The 20,010-nt window shown below is 40.5% G+C and overlaps 1 protein-coding gene across 2 annotated transcripts in view; it reads right to left on the bottom strand.

Moving 5' to 3' along the window:
* TBPL1 (TATA-box binding protein like 1) overlaps nt 1–19,789 on the bottom strand; it is a 35,447-nt gene extending 15,658 nt beyond the window's left edge. Inside the window, exons 1-2 of one of the 2 annotated variants that reach the window (XM_055392001.2) lie at nt 19,057–19,595; nt 18,360–18,600 (exon numbers count right to left, since the gene is read on the bottom strand). The gene's annotated coding sequence lies outside the window, so the exon portion shown is untranslated. Of the gene's footprint in view, nt 1–18,359; nt 18,601–19,056 lie in introns of both variants that reach the window. The other variant, XM_004044708.4, reaches the window with a different exon arrangement.
* Between the last annotated feature and the right edge of the window lie 221 nt (nt 19,790–20,010).

The raw sequence follows: 20,010 nt of genomic DNA, 5'->3' as shown, positions 1-20,010 counted from the left end.
TCTGATTAAAAAATAAGCAAAACACCTTAACAGACACTTCTCAAAAGAAGACATATCAATGGCCAACAGGTATATGAACAAATGTTCAACATCACTTATCATAAGGAAAATGCAAATCAAAACCACAATGAGATACCACCTCACTCCAGGTAGAATGGCTATCATAAAACAACAACAACAACAACAACAAAAACACCTATGTATTGGTGAGGATGTGAAGGAAAGGGAATACTTTACACACTGTTGGTAGGATAGTAAACTCATATAGCCATTATAGAAAACAGTATAGAAGTTCCTCAAAAAATTAAAAATAGAACTACCACATGATCCAGCAATCCCACTGCTGAATACATATCCAAAGAAAATGAAATCAGGATGTTGAAGAGATTTCTGTACTTCGTTATTTAATGCAGCACTATTTATAATAGCCAAGATATGGAATCAATCTAAGTGTCCAACAATGGAAGGATGGATAAAGAAAATGCGAATATTATTCAGCTGTAAGAAATCTTGTCATTTGTGACATTAGTGAACCTGGAGGACATCATGTTAAATAAACCAAGCCAGACACAGAAAGACAAATTCCTCATGATCTCACTTGTATGTGGAATCTTAAAAAAAAAAAAAGTGTTATCATTGAAGCAGAAAGAAGAGTGATTAACAGAGACTGAGGAGAAGAGGATGAGAATGAATGGAGGTCGGTCAATTGATTTAAAATTACAATTGGATTGGAGGAATAAGTTATGGTGTTCTATTGCACAGTAGGGTGACCATGGTGAACAGTAAAGTATATCATAAAATAGCTAGAAGAGATGCTTTTGACTGTTCTTACCACAAAGAAATGATAAATTCATGAGGCGACAGACGCCCTACCCTGATTTGATCACTATACAACAAATCTGTACCTCATAAATATGTACAATATGTACAATCATGTGTCAATTAAAAAATAAAAAACCAGCCTGGGCAACACAGATAGACTCAATTTCTACAACAAATTTTAAAATTAGCCAGGTATGGTGGTGCATGCCTGTGGTTCCAGCTACTTGGGAGGCTGAGGTGCACTGAACCTGGGAGGTTGAGGCTGCAATGAGCTATGATGGCACCACGGCATTCCAGCCTGGGTGACAGAGTGAGACCCTGTCTCAAAAAAAAAAAGCAAAAACAAAACAAAAACAAAAACAAACCTTGGTGACAGATATATGAGTGTTCATTACACTACTCTCTCCACATTTCTGCCTAAAAGTTTCCATAATAATTTCTAACAGCTGTTTAAGATTAGGACTTTATTTAATAATAGGTTATATTAAGACAACATGGGGTTCAAAATGTACTGTATTACTTAAACAAACACATATACACATAAACTTAGGTTAGATAAGAATGTCCAGACCAAAGAGAGTAATAGCCTTTGCTATTGAAATATCTACAATATCCAGAATTTATCAAATTATTATTTAAAGATATTAAAGATATTATTTCCAAATATCCAAAGGAAAGTACGATGGTGTGAGATATAAAAACAGTGAGCTGTGTGAAGAAAATCTTAGGACATTTAGCATAAGAATGGAAAAAGAGTAGTTGTTCTCAACTGAATAAAAAAGAAAATTGACAGAGTCAATTGAGGTCACATGAAAGATCTCATGAAGCCACACAAAAAACCACATACTTAACACTGCAAAGTGGTGGGCTCCCCAGAAGATTCGTGTCCAAAAAGGGAAGGTAGAGCTAGATAATTAACCAACAGTTAGGAGTGGCACAAAACAAGTCTTCTATTAGGTGAAAGATGAGACTAGACTGATGGTTTTTAAGATTCCCATCTAATTCTAAAATCCCAGCAGCCTAACATATTAGATGAAGATACATTCTAGACAAATGTAGGAATTATACAGTAAATTTCCATTTTAATTCTAGAATTATTCTGTTAGTTTAGATAAATTATCATAAATTCTGAACTCACCACTTTCCCTTCAGCATGCATTTGTGTTCCAAGGGGCAGTAATGGGAGAGAGTTAGATGCACTAAGGTCTAACAGCTGAAAACCTTGAACTTGTTTGGCAGGGTGACATTCTATCATGAGGACATTTTTATGTCTGGCCCAAGAGCTTATACTTTAGGAGTCAGTCCACAGGGTTGGCATTTTTATAGTCTAGCCACATGAAGAAAATTTAACCAACAGCTTGCCTGGCCATAAAAAACCTTGTATCTTCCAAAGAAAAAGACTGTATATTTTACCACCCGTAAAACATTTAACAAATGCTTAAGTGAAAGCAAAAGTATTTGATGTACAAAAAGCATCATTACATTCAGTTAAACAGAAAGTTAAACTATCTTCATTACATATGACTACCTACTATCTATGAGACTCAATCTAGATATTCAGTCTGAAGACTATTAAGCAGGTAGCATTCATGTGAATAATTTTGTATCAAAGTGAATTATGGTTAAAAAAATCTATATTAAGAAAGCTACAAGGTACTATTTTTTAATGGAAATTAGTCAACAACTCTGAGGTTGCCAGCATCTATTTACTAAAAAAAAAAAAAAGAGTGTATTTTATGCTTCAGTCAATGACATTATTTGTAATGGTGTCTAAAAGGTGATGGGGAAAGATTGAAATGATACTGATTTTCTGAATGACTGCTTAAGAAAAGTTCAATGGTTTACATTCCCATGCAAAAATTCTGGTTGAAAAAATGAAATATTTTGCAATATAAGAAGATATAATTGAAAACCTGTCTCATCTTAATAATGTTTAAACAGTAACCTAGTTAAGATTCTCACTGTTTTGACGAATACTAAAATATATCTATAAAGTAAGAAAACTTGGATGCTGACCGGGAGTGGTGCCTCACGCCTGTAATCTCAGCACTCTGGGAGGCCAAGATGGGTGAATCATTTGAGGTCAGGAGTTGGAGACCAGCCTGGTGAAACCTCGCCCCCACCAAAAATACAAAAATTAGCCAGGCATGGCAGTGGGCGCCTGTAGTCCCAGCTACTGCGGAGGCTGAGGCAAGAGAACTGCTTGAACCCAAGGGCAGAGGTTGCAGTGAGCAGAGATTGTGCCACTGCACTCCAGCGTGGGCGAGAGCGGACTCCATCTCAAAAGAAACAAAACAAAACAAAAAACTTGGATGCTAAGACAGTAGACATCAATTGTAATGGAAGCTACACGACAGTGGACTAGTTCTGAACTGCTCCTGTTCTCATTTGTAAAACACAATACCATTTACCTCTCATGATTGTTTTGAAGAATTAAAAAACTCACAAATTTTGATATGCTCTATTAAAGCAATGTATTAGTCAATGCTAACAATAATATTAACTAATATACTATTGTGGATAAAGGAAAAAAGTGTATTTTACTGACTACAACCTTACATTTGGAAATTCAAATGCAAAGATGAGAAATTTGGCATATGATTCCTTACTATATAAAAGCAAGTTTTATTTTGGATAGATTTCTTAATATTTCAGATAAACTGTCTAAGTATACAAGATTTAAGGAAGATAGCATGTCATTTTCTGCTTATATAAGAAATACTCAAATAGTCACCTGGCCAGGTGGATCACGAGGTCAAGAGATCGAGATCATCCTGGCTAACATGGTGAAACCCCGTCTCTACTAAAAATACAAAAATTAGCTGGGCGTGGTGGCACGCGCCTGTAGTCCCAGCTACTTGGGGGAGGCTGAGGCAGATGCAGGCTGCTGTGAGCCGAGACTGCACCACCACATTCCAGCCTGGTGACAGAGCGAGACTCTGTCTCAAAAAAAAAAAAAAAAGAAAATAGTCACCCATAATCCTAACAGTGATAACTGCTTTTTTCCTGTGCTCATATAAGCACATGGTTCTAGGCTCTAAATCCATATATTTGTCTGTGCATATGAAACAAGATTGAGATCTCACATGCTGTCTTACCTAGTCACCAAAGGATTTTATAAAAATCTTGAACAACCTGAGATATGAAAAGCAGCAATACTGAATTAACTGATTTTCCTTGAATACTAATGAGGGTGAACTTTTCAAACACAGTCATGTGCTGCCTAACAATGTTTTGGTCCAGGGGTCCATAATATTATAATACCATAGTTCTACTACACCTTTCCTATGTTTAGATACCCAAATACTTACGATTATGTTACAACTGCCTACAGTACTCAGTAAAGAAACATGCTGTATAGGTTCACTGCCTACAAGCAATAGGCTATACTACATAGCCCAGGTGTGTAGTAGATTCTACCGTCTGGGTTTATATAAGCATACTCTATGATGTTCACGTGATGACAAACTCACTTCTCAGTACACATCCTTGTCATTAAGCGATGCATGACTATATTACTAACCATTTGTATTTCTTTAAAGTTAGCTGCCTCCTATCTTCTGTTCATTTTCCTTCTAAGATTTCTTATTGATTTATGGAAGCTCTAATATATAAAGAATATTAACCTTTTGCCCGCTTAATCTAATTCATTCTGCTGAAAATGATTTATGCCCACTTCTACATGTGATCCACTCCCACCTGTTCTACAGCTGAGCATCACCTTCATTCAATCAATTCTATAACAATGAACTGGAAATCTAAGCATTAAGACCCATACTAGGGGATAGGGACCTGGTAGTGAACAGACTCGGTTCATGAAACAGCAGATGTTCTCAGCTGAGTTAAGAGTAGGAACTGCTCAGGCCTGAAGAAAGAATCAGCATCACTACGGTGAGAAAAGTGAAAAGGAAAGTGGCATAAGACTAGGCTAGAAATGCAGGGAGGGGTCAAATCATGCCTTCTATGCCACGTTCAGAATTTTCATGTTTATCTCAAAAGTAGTGGTTAGCTAAAAGAGAAGCAAGAACTGACATCACATATTTGCATTATAAAAATGTATCACCACCACTCTGCAATGGGAGGATGGACTGAAAGAGAAAAATGGGTAGCACAGCAGTCCAGGCAAGATGACAGGACGGACCACAGTGGTAGTACTGTTTGAAAATGCAAAGTAGTAGACACAAGACAGGCAGTTTTAGGAGATAGAGTGAACAGAATTTTCTGATTGATATTGGGATGGAAAAAAGGGAGATGGAGAATGACTGCAGGTTTGTGGCCTAAGATACTATTTACTAAGATAGGAAACACTGGAGAAAGGGCAGGTTTGCAGGGCAGATGAGAAAGGTAGGAGGGGTTAACAATTCGGTTTTGGACATTTTGAACTGAAGGAACTTGTGAGACATCCAAGAGGAGATACGGAGCAGTTAATCAGCTAAAAGTCCATTGCTCAGGACAGGTCTAGGTTAAGACTGGAAATGAAAATTTGGAAATCCTAGTGCAGAAGGTAATTAAAACCATCATGGGTGAAATTTAAAAATCAAACGAACTCAGAAATCTGATCCTCAATATCAAGCCAGAGTGTCCCTATTCTGAGTCCCATTTGGTCAATGGTAATGTTACTATACATACTTATATCACAGCAGTTTTCCACACTACAAACTATGGTAAAATGTTTCCTATTTACAGTCTCCTTGGTAGACAATAAGCTCCTCAGAAGCATGATCAAATCTTTATTTCTGTACCCCAGCCTTGGCGTAGTTCCCAATGCGCCATACACATTCAATCAAATGTCTGCAGAGTTTAACTGTAAGCTTGAGGTTATTAAAAAGCAATGTTTACTTACACACCCACACGACACACACACATGCACACAGGCACACACACTCTCTCTCTGTTTCTGTCTCTCTCTCTCAAGTTGAAGAGCTCAGCAGAATGCTTGGGTTAAATCTAGACTCGACCACTTATTAGCCATACGACTGTGGGTAAGTTAACACCTTTGTGCCTCAATATCCTCCTCTGTAAAATAAGGCAGATAAACAGAACCCATCATAGTGTTGTGAAAATTAAATTTCATATAAAGCGCTTGGCACAGTACTTGCACATGATAAGCATTCAAATGTAGCTGTTCTTATTGTTACTATTATTATATCTCCTTTCTTCATCTTCTATGGATGGAGAAATGTTCAAAAATGGAAAGGATTCCTAGTTACTCACTGCAGTCCTCAAGCTTTGGAACACAAAAGCAAATCATATTCCTCCAAGTTTAAAAGCAAGTGGTAAAAATAAAGAATACAACTTTGATGTATCTGTTAAGTGAAATGAGTACTGAAAAAAGCACTAAATTTAACAGTGAATTAAAAAAAAAACCCACAAAACTCCAACAATAACAAAACCATCAAATCAAAGCAAATAGTTGTTGATCATGGGGTTCTTTTTTGGTGGTGCTGAGGGGAGTGGGGACAGGGAAGGTGGCGAATGAAACAGGAAAAGACTGACCAAATCTACTACATGTTACGAAATAGATATTATGCTAAATTTTACTTCATTACGTACCTGCAAAAAAGCAGGAAAATTAGAAGCATAATGGGTTTGGATATTAAATTGTGATACAAGTTTATGATGTTCATTTCATTTAAATTGTAAGGTATTTGTTTTCTTGAACAGGTCTTATATGTGCCCCTACTTCCCATATTACGGACTATAATTTTAAAAGCTAAAAAGTTTCATCTCTTTACTGAGAAGTTTGATATTTGTCCTAAGCTACTGTAAGTGACTATAATTTGTAAGACTAATTTAGCCATTAAATTAATGCTAACAAAACAGCATAATTTTTAAAAGATTATTAGTTTCATTTGCAAGTGTAAATGTTAATTCACTAGGGTAGCCAAAAGACTGAATAAATCTTCTCATAAGTTGGTGTCAGAATTGGCATGCATCAAGATCAAGCCTCTCTATATTCTGATTTATTTCAAGGGTGTGAATGCAGGGCTCAAACTTGAAGCACTGATAACTCATCAAGAATTTAATCAAGAGAAAGTACTGCATGGGGAAAATAACAACGGGTGAAACTTCCTATTTTCATAGTTTCAACTGTTTTTATAGTTACCCCTCATATAAAATGCTCTAGCATAGACAACCTGTTTAAGGTCTATGTCATGCACAAATGCCATTTTAAGAAAAGGAAGGTCAGATTATGAAATTAGTTACTTGGGAAAATAAAACAGAGTTCAGCCAGGCATGGTGGCTCACACCTGTAATCCCAGCACTTTGGGAGGCTGAGGCAGGTGGATCACGAGGTCAGAAGATCGAGACCATCCTGGCTAACACGGTAAAACCCCATCTCTACTAAAAATATAAAAATTAGCCGGCAGTGGTGGCGGGCACCTGTAGGCCCAGCTACTCGGAGGCTGAGGCAGGAGAATGGCGTGAACCTGGGAGACGGAGCTTGCAGTGAGCCAAGATGGTGCCACTGCACTCCAGCCTGGGAGACAGAGTGAGACTCCGTCTCAAAAAAAAAAAAAAACCAAAAAACCCCAAAAACAAAACAAAACGAAAAAAACAAACAGAGTTCAAACATTTCTGGTTTAAAAAACAGTACAAAATATACTTAAAACAAACATGATTACATAATGAACACTCTTTCCACATGTAAGCACCACTAGGAATTTCTTATTTTACTCAGAGCTTGTCAGATCTGAGTAACTGGTTGAAGGGTGCGTCACTCAAAAAAGATAAACACAGAGAACTTGGCTAGAGATCAGAAGAAAGCCATACATTTTTAAAACCTGAAATTACGGTCTGTGAGAAAGTCAAGAACACTACCACAACAGTAGGGTGAGTAATTTAATGATAATATACAAGTAAAAGAATGGGCTCTTACACAGAACACACAAGAGTGATAAGGAAGTTTTCTGATTGGAACATTGGTTCTTTTTTTTTGAGACAGCGTCTTGCTCTGTCGCCCAGGCTGGAGTGCAGTGGCGCGATCTCGGCTCATTGCAACCTCCGCCTCCCGGGTTCGCACCATTCTCCCGCCTCAGCCTCCCGAGTAGCTGCGACTACAGGCGCCTGCCACCACGCCTGGCTAATTTTTTTTTTTTTTTTTGTATTTTTAGTAGAGACGGCGTTTCACCATGTTAGCCAGGATGGTCTCGATCTCCTGACCTTGTGATCCGCCCAAAGTGCTGGGATTACAGGCGTGAGCCACCGCGTCCGACCAGTTAACTATTAAGAAAAAGACAAGGACAGGCCTGGTGGACTCATGCCTGTAATCCCAGCACTTTGGGAGGCCAAGGTGGGCAGGTTGCTTAAGCCCAGGAGTTAGAGACCAGACTGAGCAACATGGTGAGACTCTGTCTCGACAAAAAAATACAAAAATTAGCCAGATGTGGTGGTGTGTGCCTATAGGTCCAGCTACTCAGGAGGCTGAGGCAAGAGGATTGAGCCTGGGAGGTCAAGGCTGCAGTGAGTTATGATCACACCACTGCACTCCAGTCTGGGCTATAGAGTGAGACTATGTCTTAAACAAATAAAAAGACCAAAAGACAAAACAACAGAAACAAGATAATAACTATGAAGATGCTCAAATCCCACAAATACAGATTTAATTGACCTTGATAGGGCCCTAATTTTGAAAATATTTCCAAGATGTTTCTAATGGGTAGTCAGTTGAGAACCACTGGGTTGAAACACCATCATAGGGTAATTAAAATAATGGAATTTCCCTCTCCATAAATCCTTAAAAAGGGCTCTATTCTTCTATTAGTACTGTTTATCAGAGAACATTAAGACTTCTACATTCTGTTTACCATCCCTTGTTTCCCAAACTCCACTTCATGCTTTTAAACCAGCATAATCTGTCTTCTGCCTCTACGCAGTACAAAATGTTACAAATGAATGGCTCATTGCTGAATTCAATGGCACACTTTAAACTCCCTCCTACTCTAGAGCATAAAGCACTGGGAACTTCTGATTCTCCAACTGCTCCCTTGCCATGTCCTATCCCTGGATTCTGAAGAAGCTTTCTTGAATTCTCTCCCCATCTCATATACTTCTCTGTCTGTTCCTTAAATCAGAAGTTCTTAACTGAAATCCATGCCAGACCCTGAAAAGCTCAACAATAGGTTCCACAGGTTAGGAACCCCCTGAAATTGTATACACACTAATCTGTACCTGAGGCGGCCATTGTTTTTTTCATATTACCAACAGGTTTAAGATCCCTAAAGGTTATAAACCACTGCCTGAAATCCTTTTCCTCTTTAAACTTTCCAGGCCTCAGTTGCTATCTATGAGCTTATGGCTGGCTCCTACATCAATCCTGACCTATCAGATATCTGAATCCATATTCCCAATCATCTATTAGGCATATCTATTAAAATCAACACATACAAACAAAACTCATTAAGCACCTCAAGAAATCTTGCTCTATCTCCTTGTAATTTTGTGAATGGAGTGAGTCACAATTAACACTCGCGCACTTGAACCAGAAATTTCAGAATCATCCTTCATCTCTCATTCTTCTCCTCTGCTCAGTTAACTTTTAATCTAGCTTCTTTTCTGCATCCAAAGCAATGTTTTATTTTAGGCCAGCTCACATGTCATTATGGCTACAGGCTTCTAATAGAACTCTCTGCTTGCATTCTCCATGCTCTAATCCATCTACCAAATAGCTACCAGGATTATCTTCCTAATTGTCTCCCTATCTGAAGAAGCATCTCTTGGCTCTCTTAGAATGAAAAACAGAATCTCATCTGCTTGCCTTGGAATGCAGTGGACTTCCTACCCCCGATCTTCCTTATATAACCTAATCTTCCACTTCCAACACACCTTAACATTCTCAGCTTTACACCATTCCTCTTCCAATAACAGACTGTTTCGCAGTTTTATAGCTGCCTAAATTGTCCTTTCCCCACTCCTTCAACTAGGAAACTTTTATGCATAATTGCATATTTAGTATGCAACTCATGTGAACCAAGCTCTGTGGGTAGACACTGGGAATACAGCTCAGAACAAAATGGTCAGGCAAGGAACTCTCATGGCAGTTGTATTTCAGTGGAAGAAAAAGACAACAAATAGGCTGACAAAATAATCAAGAGAATGTGATCTATGTTATAAAGGAAACAAGATAATGAAAGAGAAACTTCAGGAGGAATGATCCAGGGAAGGTCTTTCAACTTTCTTAAGAGGTAAGAAATAATTCTTGGCCAAGTGCGGTGGGTCACACCTGTAATCCCAGCACTTTGGGAGGCCAAGGCGCATGGATCACGAGGTCAGGAATTCAAGACCAGCCCGACCAACATGGTGAAACCCCATCTCTACTAAATACAAAAACTAGTCGGGCATGGTGATGTGCACCTGTAATCCCAGCTACCCAGGAGGCTGAGGCAGAAGAATGCTTGAACTTGGGAGGCAGAGGTTGCAATGAGCCGAGATTGCACCACTGCACTCTAGCATGGGTGACAGAGCACGACTCCGTCTCAAAAAAAAAAAAGAAAGAAAGAAAGAAAGAAAGAATCTTAAAAAGAGATCTTAAAGGATAAGAAGTAGCCAGCCATATGAAACACTGGGAGAAGAGCAACCCGGCAGAGGGCACAGCAAATGAATGGTACTTTTGGTGTTATAAGTGTCTACTGAACTGCAGACACCAAGCTCCTTGAAGATAACTGTTTAATTTAAATGTGTGTCTTTAGAACTTGGCTGAATTGCTGGCATTTGGTCCTAAACTCAATAAAAAGTTGATGAATTAAATGAATACCTTAAGAACAACTGAGAAAATGGTTTGTGGGGTTGGGGGCAGGTAAGCGTAAAGAGTAGATATCTTTCACAATAGCAATAAGAATCTGAGTAGCCTCAACCGACTCAAGTTCTCCAACAGTATCCAACTCTTCCCTTACTTCACTTTCTGGTATATTATACTACTTAGTGTTCCTACACCTAACAAGTTACTAATGGTTTTAGGTCAGACCCCCAAATCCTGAAGAGCAACTGTGTTCCAGGAGCTTTTACAAATACAAAAATATATTTCTGATGTAAGAAAAGAATTATTTTAATTAAAACACACCTACTGACCTTCAGCATTTTTTATATTCCCTTTTCTCATCCTCTGAAAGTTACTGTCTCCTTTTCTTCATCCCCAAGGGTTCTAACTCACCCATGTTCTATAGCCTACAGCTAATTCCACTATAGCTGGTCATCAGAGAATGGCCACCCTGTCAGTCACTTCCAAGATATCAACCATTCAGCTAAAGTTAAACAGGGTGTGATGATAAAGCCATTTTTCCTCTATACCCAAAGAGACAGCAAAAATATATAACCAAGACAAACAAATTCAGAATATTGTTTCAGGCATTTGAAACTCTTCTAATTTTAATAGGCCAAAACCAAAAGCCTAGAAAGAGTAAATCAAGAGGCATGCATTCTAAATGTACAGACAAATTAAATAATTATCCAAGTTGTTTTGTACTGCGCACTGAAGTGGAAGTTTCAAGATTACTGGCCACAGCCAAGGAGTAGTGTTGAATTTCCTAAAATTAAAAAAAAAAAAAAAAAAAAAGGCTGGTCAGCCAAAGGCTTTCTCTGCTATACTGAGACCTACAGATTTCCATTAGCAATATAGCTTTTTAATCTGTTGAGCCACTCAGCATCCCTTACTGAGGGCCTCCCCCTGCCACCTCCCTACAAAAGAAGAGTAAAGAACAGAGTACCTTTAAGATTAGCACACTAATTTCTGTTGAGGAAGGTCTAATCAATTAGTCATTGTGCCTTCAATATGGTTGTCTGTGATCCCTGCAACCACCCTAATCTGTAACGAGCAAAGATCCTGGAATGTGGTCAACCCACAAGCAATTAAGGTATGCTCATTACAACTTTCCTAGGTTGTACATGTACACAAGTCACTGGAAATGCCCAAGGAACACACTGCAGCCATAACTAGGTGAGAGGAAAAACGCTTGCGGCTCACCAGAAGCATCTGACAAATTAAAAAGGATGGGGTGGTTCTTGTTCCACAAAAGCTTCAAGTTCATTAACTGAGTTTCAAACAGTAACAGGCCCTATAAATGTTGTCCACAGTCATAAATCAAATCTCCATCTTCATATGTGCACTTTTGGGTTACACATTGACTTTATTATGTTGATATCTGAAAGACAGCAACATCTGTCCCTTAAAAAGAGTGTGATAGAAAGAACACTAGGTGGCCAGGTGCAGTGGCTCACGCCTGTAATTCCAACACTTTGGGAGGCTGAGGCAGAGGGACCACCTGAGGTCAGAAGTTCAAGACCAGCCTGGTCAATGTGGTAAAACCCCATCTCTACTAAAAATACAAAAAAATGGCCACGTGTGGTGGTGGGTGCCTGTAATCCCAGTTACTCGGGAGGCTGAGGCAGGAGAATTGCTTGAACCCAGAAGATGGAGGTTGCAGTGAGCCGAGATCGCGCCACTGCACTCCAGCCTGGGCGACAGAGTGAGACTCCATCTCCAAAACAAAACAAAAAGAAAGAAAGAAAGAAAGAAAGAACACTAGAGAAAAATTAACAACGTGTTAGACAGAACTTTGTCTCAAAACAGGCAAGTTTTATTGTGGACTATAGTACTGATACCGTGGCAACCCGTTTTCCTAAAAATTTCCTAACACAGGCCAGGCATGGTGGCTCGTGCCCATTGCCCATAATCCCAGCACTCCGGGAGGCTGAGACAGGCAGATCACTTGAGGCCAGAAGTTCGAGGCTAGCCTGGCCAACATGGGGAAACCCTGCATCTACTAAAAATATAAAAATTAGCGAGGCGTGGTGGCGCATGCCTGTAATCCCAACTACTTGGGTGTCTGAGGCACAAGAATCACTTGAACCTGGGAAGCCGAAGTTGCAACGAGCTGAGATGCCACCACCGCACTCCAGTCTGGGTGACAGAGTGAGACTCTGTCTCAAACAAACAAAAAAATTTCCCAGCACAGTCCTCAGGGTATCTAAAACTAAAGGAAATATATATCTCTATCTATTTGGTGCAACAGTCATGATCATTTCCTCTCAAACAGGAAAACAAAAGTCACACCTCTAAATACAAGCATATTTGCCAACCTCCTTAATGTGTGGAAGCTTATAAAAACCAGCTGAAACAAATAAACAAAACCAGCACAACATGGAAGAAGGAATTACAACACTTTACCCTGTACATTTAAAGCAAAATATGCTTTTAATAATATATTTTATATAAACCTCTATAGTATATATTTTATAAAAATGGATTTCAACTAAAAACTAAGACCTGGTTATTAGCCAGAATAGGAAAGAACAGTCTGCAATTCACTTTGTTTAGGCAGAAACATTTATTTTTAGTCAGCAGTTTCCAATGTCCACACAACTAAACTAAAACATTTGGACTTAACTTTTTAAAGTTAGCTATTATTTCAGCAGCAGCCTAAACAAAACTATAATTATCAAATTATTTTCCTGATTAGGTAGCTTCAGTATTTGTTTTTAGCTTTACCATAAACAAATAATTTTGCTATCCTACGAAGTCATTCTTGAGCCACCTGAATTACTGGGGCAGAGCAGCAATTTTAGCTACTTCTAAAATTACAAAAAAAAGCTACTATTAGAACATTTATAGTGGCACAGAAAGCTCACAACACATGGCTTTACACTGATACTAACAAGCTTCAAGTTTACCATTAACTAAGGTTACACAAGTAAAAAATAGTGCCTTCTAACGAAAGCCTAATTCTGTTAAATGAAACCATTGGGGTTTATTCCTTTTATTCAGAAGTATCATACAGCTAAACAAGTCAAGTCCACAGGGAAATAGTATTTCAATAGCTGCAACATGGTGCCAGCCCAGGCTTTGTTGGCCTTCCTTTTCCAAGAAACAGAGATGTCTCTCTTTACTTAGTCCATCTGCCATCAGTGATAACCAGATGCCTGTGTGACAATTCAAAACTTAAAAAAAGTACTTCCCCCTCCTAAAGCCTAACAGCAGAGATGAGTCCAATAGTCAGTGAACAGAAACAAAGAAAGAATTTCAATGCTCTAGTAGAAAGCCTCCCAACCAAAGAAACAAAGCATCCAAGTGGTCCAACAGTTCACCTTTAATATAATATCCAGTGCCACTGCTACTAGCACCTGCTAATACTTTTTAAAGCTTTTAACTAAAGTTCTAAGTGCTTTATGCTAATTCTCACAGCAACCCTGTAACGCAGTAGTAGTATTAACTCCCTAGTACAGATGAGGAAACTGGGGCTCAGGGCAGTGAGAAAGCTATTTAATATTTAAGGCCATGCCATTAATTAAAAGCACAGCCATGATGCTGAACACAGGCTGCCTGCATCCAGAGTCCGTACTCTTTAAGTGTTGTACCAATCCCAACCTCAAGAAAACGTAACTGATTCTGATCAAAACTCTTCTGTCTCACAGTGAAAATACTTGTAATTTATCAGGAGCGGGAACGTTAACACCTGATTCTTTGGAACCATTTTATTAATGGAAACAAATTTTTTTACTGCTTTTAAGTAAGACTTAAGTTCTCACCTAGTGAGTTAAAAAACAAAAACATACCATGGGTCAATGTCTACACACAGATGTCTATCTTGTGCTAAGCACAATTCAATGCTGAAATCATCCACATATGTCCTAAGAAAACTCTGTCCTTAACACACCATCTGGTTTTCAGTATTTTTTATTAATGGATGGTGAAAGTAACCAACAGCCAAACTTCTGTGCCATACTTTTTGGTGAAATTTTAAACATTTTCTTATTGACTCCCACATAAAGGCACATCTCCACTACCCCAGAAATCACCCTATTTTTTTTTTTAAACATTTAATGGGATCCATAGCAGCATGCTTCAACCCACAAAACCAGCCATTTAAACCAAATTCTCTATTTTATCACCCTTTAGTCACAGACGAGTAGAATTTCTGATGTGACCTGATTCCTTTCCACTAAAGACATACTTCCAGAATCTTGCTTTTTCACAACTACACAAATACACAAACTCCATCTGTCTTCTAAAGAAAAGATTGACTGGTTAATAATACAAAAATCAAATTTGTCTATGTAGCCTGGAAAAACCTCAGATATGTATACAGTCTCTCATCCTTTTGAAATTTCCCAAAGTGGTGGTCATGTGACAAGAGCAAATATCGTGTCTACTCAAGTGAAGGCAGTCCACCATTATCTTTATTGTTTGAATTGGTTAGAAGCTGTAATCATGTTTGAGAAAGTGTCACTGCTTGTAATTTGCATGCCCACAGCCAGAATACAAAGTTGAAATTTTAGGCATCAAGAATCAGATTTCAAAAAGGTTTCCTTCATCCACTAGCTAAGCTCTTGAAGTGAAATAAACAAACATGTATCTCCTTCTATTAACAATGTAATCTTCAAAATACACACACAGGGCAGGGACATACAATATGATGGCAACTCATACTCCTGATCCTCAAGAAACTTCTAGTTTAGCAGGCATGATGAAGTCCATTCACCAATATTGACAGTACCACGCAGTATGTAATAAAGAATTTAAAATTCATATTTGTGTCTGTCATGTTTTATTACACACATGTCATTTCTCTGCTACCTACAAGTGCACAAAAAGCACCTGAAGGGAAATATCTCTCTCATCCAGCTTTGCACACCTGACACGACACCAGGCATACAGAAGGCACAACAAAATGGATGTAAGTTTCAGGGAATCTTTATTAGTTCGAATGTCACAATACAGCTAAAATTTGAAAACACCAGAGATTTTAACTCAGAGACAATGTGGAAACATTCTACTATAAATTCTTCTAAAAATCAACTGCAACGTTCATATTTTATAGCAATAATTTCATCACATGGTCTATGATGAAACAGAAGGAAATCAATCACCTAGGTTATTACTGGTATCCTTCATCTAAAAACAGCCCTCATGTTCACTCAACTAGATTATACAATATTTTCTGATTTTTAAATAATGTGCCATGTCCATAAGAAATAACTCTCTCCAAAAACATTCAGCTATATGTTTCATAAATATTTGTTCTACTTCATAGCAAATTCTGCATTTTATATGTGTTCATCCACACAAATGCTGATGTGAAAATTTTCTATGTTAAGAATAACTTGCGGAAATTACTATAAGTAGTTCCCTCAAATTTGGCAGAATATAATTTCAGTCAAGATTGATTTTAAGAATAATTTTTTTAGAATAAGAATCATGAAAATCTAAGGTTCAATTTAAAACACAGAACAGGCTCTACAATACTTTTTTAAAAAGTGACCATCTACAATTACAGTATTACCATTTGGACTTCTAACGTCTTTCATTCTGCTAAGTTCAAAAATTTTACTATACCTTATTTTAATATAAGCTCTTGAGTTTCAGCAGAGGCTCTTAACCTGTTGTATTCACAACCAACAGTTACTCAGAATGAATACAGAACATCTAACATGACCACTCCAATTTTCCAAATAAAGAGGAGGGTACAGAAGGAAAATGCAACAGATAAAATCACATTAATGAAATGCACATGCAGGCGAAGGACACATGTTGAAAATGCTGTAAGAAATGATACAGCATAAAAAATCATTTTTGATTGGGACATGATTAAGAAAAGACAGTAACTAAACTACCACCAAAGTTGGGAGTATTGGGGCGGAGGAGAGCAGGGAAAGCAGACACTGCATTGTTAATAAAGGTGGAAGCTAGGGCTTGACCCTCACTCAAACAATGAAGAGACAGACAACGGCAAACTAGGTCTGGGTCAAGTGAGTCTGATGGCAGCCCTGAGGTTGAGGGACACTTCGTCAAGTCTCATATGCACAAAGATAACCCCAGGACTCAACATCCACAGCCTCAAGTATGGCTATCCCAGTATATCCTTCACAGAACTGCTACAAAGATTAAGCAACAGTCTTTGATTCATTAATCTATCTTTTTCTTCTTAATGTCTTAAAATGCAACTTGTTTCCCAATGTTCACACTTTGCATCCTGTCCACTTCTTTGCACATGAATGAAATTCCTTTAACAGACACTGGACCTCAATTCCACATTAAAAGCTTAAGATGAAAACGCCTGAGTTAAAGCTATATTCTGGCTAGCCCTCATTCAGGAACAAGCCAGCCCAATCAAGGGCACACAGTAGTAGGTCACTAGAGTTTCTGATACTGATTTTGAGGGCAGAGGGTACGTAAAGAGGAGGCTGGGGAAAGGATGACACCTTTTTGCTTAGGAGAAGTCAGGTTTAACAAAAGGGGTGGGGAACAAACAGAAGCTGTGGTTGACCTAATTGCTCCTATGATTTATCAATTTTATTTTCATCTTTAATCTTCAACTTTACATAAAGAACTTTGTATGTATATGTGGCCTTTTCATTGTGCTACAGGAAAACCTCATTTACTCACCTAAAATGATTTTGTAAAGTATAAAACCATTAAGCAGCTTGTGATGTAAGACTAAAGAGGTAACATAAACTGATATTTCACTGGGCATACCAAACTGTGAATAATCCTTTCAACCAGATAGTGCTAACAGTCACTTCTCAATAGGAAAGAACTGCCATTTTCTCAAAGAGACTGCGAAATTATGCCAGGATGGCTGAACCTTCTTATATATCTCTTTTTATATTTTCCCAGAGAATCCACATTGCTTACACACACACACGCAAACCTGCTGCCTTTTCTTGAGTCACAGTTTTAAGGCACTGTTCTAAACCCTAAATACAGAAGCTCATGCACTTACTGCCAGTGTCGCTTTGGAACTGCAGGTGACAGATGCAGTCAGAGAGCTCACAGATGTGGACTGACTGCAGTTTGAGTCTTATTGCAATGAGCACATTGACAGAGCCTGCAGATGCACATCTCGGCAGGAGAGATTTTCTTTTTAAGCCCTCATGCCCTATTAGATTTACTTTTAGGGCTTTTATTGGCTATTTTTATCACTTATCCCGACTCTCATCCCTGCTTAGCCCTACCCACAATTCATTTTCTCTTCTTCAGTTCTAGATCCTTCTCCATCAATCCTAATTTTGGTCAAAAATAATAATAAAATAAAGCGAGGCTGCCGGCATTGCCAGAATCAGAAACCGACGAAGCCGCTTTTTGGGAGCTATTAGAGAAGCCGCTGTAAGTTTTCTGAGAAGCAACGGACCCCTAGCATCTTTGCACGGTCCCTCCTCCCCTGGGTGATGGCTCCTAGACAGATGAGGAATCTCTTTTCCCCGTCTTTCCCAGTGGTGGCTTAAACGAAAGATAACCCTTCTTTTCTTATCCTACACCAGGCTCGATAACGCTCCCAGGTACGGACGCCCCACCCCCAACCCGTTATCCCTAACGAGATCCCCAAATATCGCCCGGTCCTCTTCAGAACTGAGCCCTCCCTCGGCCACCGGACTGGTTTCCCCCACCTCAGCGGCTGCCCTCCAGTCGCCCGCCCCCACACATCCCACCCCAAGTCTGGCCCGGGCTCCGCACATGCCCACCCCGCGCCCAGACGCCCCGCACCCGGTGCTCAGGCCGCTCAGCCGCCCGCGCTCCCTGTGCCCAGGGTCGCCTAGGGGGTTACCGTGGGAAGAGGGAGCGGTGGCTGAGGACGCGGCGGCAGCGCTGCTGCCGGTTGCGTCGGATGCGAAGGAGAAGCTGGAGGACAAGGATGAGGATGAGACGGGCGCGCTCCCCAGTCTCCATGGAACTCCCGCCCCGGCCCGTTGCTAGGAGCCCCCGAGGCTCGGACTCCGTCTTCCTTGCTTTGTTGTTCCGGGTGCGAGGCGGCCGCAGCTTCCCCGCGACAATAAATAGACCAGACGCTGGGGAGCATAGAGACAGTGCGCGTGGGCTAGAGCGCCGCCGGACAGGGCGCTCCTGGGTGCCTCGCTAGCCACTCATTTCCGGCTCTCACTGCTCCCGTCACTTTCCCCGTCCCCCGCCCCCACCCTTCCTTCCTCCTTCCTGGTCCCCAAATCAGGCCCCTCCTGCCCACCCGCTGGGCGCGGTGGGAGGTAAGAGGTGGGATGGGGGCGGCGCTAATGGGCATCGGACTAGACTTTTTTGTTTAAGAACCGCTTGAAAGGGTTCTGAAAACACCGTGTATCCCTTGTATATTTTTAGTTGATATCTAAACATGTGTAGTAATTTCTGGCATACAGTCGAATATTTAGGTGGACTTTTTTGTCAAAACCGTAGAACTTTCTCATCGGCTCATTAAATTTATACAAAAGGTCCTCCCCACCCCCCATTATATAATTGCTAAAGCTAGTCCTTACCGACCAGACGAGACTTGTTTTCTGCCTGAAAAAAGTCCTTCGCTTTTTCAGTCAAAATGAACCCGTTAATTTATGATGTCGCGATAAATTCCCCTAGTGAGACTCCTCACTAGGCGAATTGGAATCCTGGTCTTAGAGCGACCGGGGATGACAGATGACAGACGGAGGGAAGGAAGTGGGGAGAGATGGAGACACAAGGTGTGGCGAGACGGAGGGATAACGCAGGAGCGTATGCCACTTCTGTCGCCTGTCCCACATTCCTTACTCTACGTGGGTTTGCGGTCGGGACTGTCCCTCGGGAACCGAGAGGCGGATCCAGGAAGGATGGGAGTGGGAGAGGGCAGATGCTGGCGAGGACTCAGGCAGCCCAGGGTAGGAGGACGTCTAGGAACGGAGACCCTCCGCGGCTCTGCGCCCAGGTAGCCCTGCAGGGGCCGGGGAACCCCGGGGGCGCACAATGGCCCGTTTGAACCGTCGCCCTGGGGCCCGAGTGCGTCCTCGGGGTCCCTCGGGGGTGGCCTGAGAGGCGCTGCCCGCGGGAGCGAAAATCGCGTAACGGCCCTGAGAGCGCCGCGCCACGCCACGCCACGCCACGCCGCGCGGAAGCCCCCGGCTCCCGGCCCCACGTTTCCCACTCTCAGGCCGGCATCGGCCTTTCCACCAGAGCTCGGCTGCAGTCAGAAGCCTCTGGCGTTAGTTGAGGTCAATGGCAGCCCTGATCTAATTATTAAAAGACCACGCCGAGCCGGGTTCATGGGTACCTGGCCTCTGATTGGTGGGAATCAGATGAAAAAATGAAAATGCCACTGCCTTTTTAAAAGAGAAGACGTGGGCTGAATTCTTGGGGTTTTGACAGTAGGCAACCATTTAGGTGTTTTATTATTTACGAGATCTCCAAGGATGCCTGTTGATTTTTTGCTTTCCCCTCTGAGTGTTCAGAAACATATTCGAGCA

This window comes from Gorilla gorilla, chromosome 5 (assembly GCF_029281585.2).
Source record: "Gorilla gorilla gorilla isolate KB3781 chromosome 5, NHGRI_mGorGor1-v2.1_pri, whole genome shotgun sequence".
NCBI lineage: Eukaryota > Metazoa > Chordata > Mammalia > Primates > Hominidae > Gorilla > Gorilla gorilla.
Note: the sequence above shows the minus strand (reverse complement) of the source record. Positions and strands in the feature narration are given on the sequence as shown.